This window comes from Triticum aestivum, chromosome 6B (genome assembly GCF_018294505.1).
Source record: "Triticum aestivum cultivar Chinese Spring chromosome 6B, IWGSC CS RefSeq v2.1, whole genome shotgun sequence".
Lineage (NCBI taxonomy): Eukaryota > Viridiplantae > Streptophyta > Magnoliopsida > Poales > Poaceae > Triticum > Triticum aestivum.
In genome coordinates, this window is record NC_057810.1 from 351,120,935 (window position 1) to 351,126,001 (window position 5,067).

Sequence of the window (5,067 nt, forward strand, 5' to 3'; positions counted from 1 at the left end):
CAACGCTCACTCTTCATCCCAAAGGCAGCATCGATCGACTTCAGTTAGCAGCAGTAGCGAAGGAATCGCTCGATCGGATTCAGTTAACAGTCATCGATCGATCGCTCGGGTTCAGTAACGTGTAGCCTCCAACCCAATCGCTCGGGTTCAGTTAGAGCCCAACGCCTCGCTCGAGTTCAGTTAGAGCCAACGCCTCGCACACACGCACGTACATGTACGAGAGAAATGTGCATCGCTCGGCCCCCGACCTCCCACCGTAATCGGGAACTCACCGAAATTTTCCTAGCCCTCGCTTCTACCATAAATTTTTCCGTCATGGACGGCCCAAAGAATGTCATGCAGCTGCGTCTCCGGCCCGCCCAGGATGAAAAGCCCATTTTCTGTCATGATTTTTTGTCATAGAAGTAGGAGCCCACAACATCTATGATGATACCGGGTTTTGTCACAATTATCGTCATAGAAGTGTCATGAGTATGACAGGAAAAAAATTCGTTCGGCCCAGAATGTCACGGATGTGTCTTTTTTTTGTAGTGTGCAATGCAAAAGCTTCTCCTCGTCTTGCAGGCCACCATGCGCACGTGAGCGAGGGAGAGGTCATACTAGTAGTAGGCAAAGTTTCTCCTCGTTTATTTAAAAAAAACACTTCTCCTCGTTTGCGAGTTGACGGGACACATCAAAAGTAGTGTATTAGTCTCCAAAAAGAGCTGACCATGTCCATGGCTACCATCCCGTGCTCTGTCATACAGTGCATGCACAATTCACGTTCCATTGAGAAAATAATATTGCGTACGTGCCATCAAATAGAATAACTTAATTTATAAAAAAACGTGCCACCGCGTCATGATCGAACTTTGATTCATCCATGTGTGGTTCCCATGAACAACTACTACACTTGCCAAATTATCTGGTGAGCTGCCTCTTCGTACAGTAATGAGCTCACCGTGTACCTGCGCATGACTATTAGAGAAAGAGGCAAAGAGTACCGGCATCGATGCCTGCACCTCTTCTCTTCGTGCTCGTATTCCTTTTAAACACGGCAACCTAGTGTAGTTACATCATACATGGCCAACGCACGCTATCACCATGTTTCTTGGACTTCATGCGACACCTAGCCCTAGTAATCCACCAGCCCGTATCTCTTCTCGCTCCTCGTCTCTCTCAAAGTGCGGCGGGCTGGCGATTTTGCCGTCTATTGAGGTCGGTTAACTCATCACATCTTAGCGGCATGCCAAGAGCATTCCAAAAAAATTACGGTACTCCATTGTTATGCCAAGAAGAGGAAGCACTTTGACTGACGGACCAAACGAGACATGTGTGCCATGCCGTGAGTGGGTCCAGTTTCTTGTTTTGAACTTGTTTGGTGTAGTAGTAACACTTGGTTTTGACTATTGATATAAGATTTTATATAGGTCCTAATGTATTCTTCGTGGTTTCCTTTGACTATTGATAAGATTTTATGTAATTTCCAAATTATATCATTCGAAGATCATTTCACATTTTGTTTAAAAAAGACCCTTTCACATACGAATTTGACGGTATGCTTTGAGCAACTTGCATGTCCTATACAGCTCCTGTTTGGATACTCTCATTTATCTAGAGGTTAGACTAACTCATGACTAACCCTGAACTAACTCTAGCCAAAGAGGTGTTTGGATGACAGGGTTAGATTGCCAATAAATACATATGATGGAGAGAGAAAAGTGAATTTTCAGTGGGCCCCACTAGAACTAGCTCCAATTAGCACCACTTGGCTAGCAGGATAAAGATCAAATTAGCACCTCTTGGGTGGGATAGTTTTTTTTGGTGGGTTTAGTGCAACTTGCTCCAATTTATCTACTCTTATCTATACTACTATATAGTGTAGAAGTTTTGAAAGTTTGAATCCAAGCAATAGAATGCAATTTCTATCGTTGATTAGTCCCATCCAACGGCCCATGATGCTTGGATTCGTGGCTATAGTACAAAGCACATTTCTCTATGTTGTTCTAGAAACAACCGTGAATCAACACCGGCCTCTTTCTATTTTTAAAAAGAACGCACTAGTCCTTCACATCCCTCTTCCTATCATCAGCTGATAGACATGAACAGACATGTATGGCGAGTAGTTCGAACCGCATCCACGCTAGTTCCGTTACCTAGCATGAGGCTGCCATAGATGAGTAGGATGCGAAATGTACTACGTAGTATATAAGAGGAGAACTTCTGCAGTTTGGTCTACCGTACATAATTCAGTCAAGCGTGCGTTTACATGTGCGCAAACATGCGAAGCATGTGAAACTAACTAGTAAAAACAGAGTTCGTGATGATGGTGTGCCTGCCATTCTGCAATATAGGTGTTTGATTTATATCTGACGGATAGGAAGGAAACAATTGCAATTTTGCAAAAAGATACCAACACACCTCTCCACATTTGCAAATAAGGCCTTCCCTCATTTATCCTTTTCTCGCACAAGATAAACTACTCATACAAATGCATATTGAAGTTCCATGCAACGCATGGGCATCTTGCTAGTAACCCTCATGTTTCCATAATTTAGGGCTATTTGAGCACTAACTAGCTCATACTAACTCTAACTCATGGATCCAAACAGGGCCAAAGTTAGTCTCGGAAAACATATTAATCCCTATATACATGGACATACGGAGTACATGATACTAGCAAACACTGACCATTAGTAGTAGTTCATTGGTTGGTTTCGATTTTTGATTCAGTTGTTGTGATGCTACCGTCCAATATTCATGTGTGGCTTTTTCTAGAATAAAAAAATGAGGTAGTACTTACTGTGGGAAAGGTGAAGTGATGGTTGCTTCGCCCGAGCAACTTGTTACTCTAGGAATATTGGAGTAGCAGCGGATTCAATGAAGAGAGAAATGATGGTTGCTTTGTTCGAGCAACTTATGGTGGCGAAGGTGGGGCTCTGTAATTTGAATGCTCACTAGTCATTATTACTGTGGTACAATCACCTGTGTGAATCTTCCATGCAGTTGTGCACTCAATATTGCTGCATGGCAGGTGGAGCCGGATGAAGGATGTCCCTGTCGGCAGAACAAAGTTGAATTGTTTCAGACATTGCTATCAATCCTTTAGGATTTGTTTATATGTACACATAATTTTCCAGCATGAGGCTGGTCATAGTGGGGAGTAACTTAGACTAGTAACATGCATAGTGGAGTACTCTATGTTACTACCTTCATACTGGGTAGTAAACATACATATGGTAACATGTAAGTCTTCATTAATTGAGATATAGACTCGTTTTACCTCGGGGTGTGTTATATCACAGTAACGTATTGTGTTACCACAAGCATCTCTTTCCTCATTAACTCCATGCCGAATGAGCAATTTTTTCTTGGGATATGTTATGTTACTACTTAAGTTTCTCCCACTATGGCTAGCCTAATGAAATTGTACTATGATGCTATGAACGTTTCAAGTTAGGATTCATGTGTCATCTTGCCTTACGATTGTCTCGTTACAACATTCCATCATCAAATACAAATGAAACAACCATGGCTGCTAATGCATCTCAATGGTTCACATATTAGCGCCAATATTCACATCACAACTGAAGAGAAAGTTGTGAGAAGGTGTACAAATAAAGAAAAAAATATAATTGATCAATGATGTTCGTAGCCATGGCTCCATTTCCAGGGCACAATGTTCATTGGTTGGCAGCTAGTTTCACCCACCTCTGTAACCAAAAATAGGTGTATGGAGCAACATCACAATCCGATCATTTTGTGCAACTCCACTAAAATTGAGCTAATCATCCCTGTTTGCAAAGATATTCAGTCAGTGTGATTACAATAATAGTGGAATCAGATGATGAAACATAACACACACAAATAAAAGCCGATCACCTCTGCGATCTCTCTTTAGGACTAACTACTTGTTGGAGAAGATTAGGTACGGAGTTGGATGAGGAGGATAGCAAAACCAATCTCCCTTTCTGAAGTCCCACATAAATGTAAGAACATTGCCCATGTAACATTTTAGCAGAAGTACAGAAAAATTGATTTGTGCAGTGCACCAAAAGGTCGCAATAGCAACGAGGTGAATGGATAGCCCTGTTTGCAAACGGAGGTAGAAAGGAAAGAATTACTGCCCAATAACATGAGTTGAAGACACATACGCCGACAAAAAAGAAGCATATTCCATGTAATAAGGGAAAGATAGCAGCATGGTCGTTTTATCAAAAATGGTTTGAGGACGAGATTGCAAGATGGAAAGTATGTCGGCCGAGATACATTTTAAGCAAACAACTAAAGAAGATCCACATGTAAGATTTTCCACATGCAGCAACATGGGAAGATGGGCAGTGGAACAAGCTCGGAGGAAGCTGTACCTGAGGGTCGTTGGAATGTAACTAGGAGGGCGTCGGCGGCCGGGATCTGCCCATACTGCGGCAGCGAGCAAGTGGCAAAGGCCCTACCATGCCGGAGCTTGGTCAGAGAGAACGGCGGGCTGCCTCGACGCCGTCAAATGGATAAACGATGCACATCCTCCCTTTCCGCCGGCAAACGGGATGCGGCCGGATCAGTGACAAACGGTGAGAGAGAGAGGCCACCTCTTCCTTGTGTGAGATAGTGCGACGAGAGACAAACCCCCGCAGGCAGGCTCCATTGTATATAGTGGAGCAGATTTTTATTTTTTCCGGACGACAATCATTTTATATTCTGAACATGCCATTGAGGAATATAATTGTATTTAATACTAAGGCGTCAAGTCGAACTTTGTTCCGTCTACGCGTGGTACAGGACCCTCCTTCGAGTAGACAACCGCTACACACGTCAAATGAACTCCACCGTGTACCCGCGCGGGTGTGGCCGGGAATGAGACGTGAGTACGAGTGTTGTGCGTGCCCCTCTTCTTTAGGTGAAAGTACATACGTGGTTGGGTGTGAGAGAGATGGTTCGTGCGAAACTGAGGCAATGTGTCGATGATATCTCAATCAAACAAATGTAACATATGCAATGTGTGTGAAACAGAGTCATGGATATATCATATATAGAGGGAGCGATTGACGAGAAGATAGGGGAGGGATCATCGGCATGAGATATTGATAG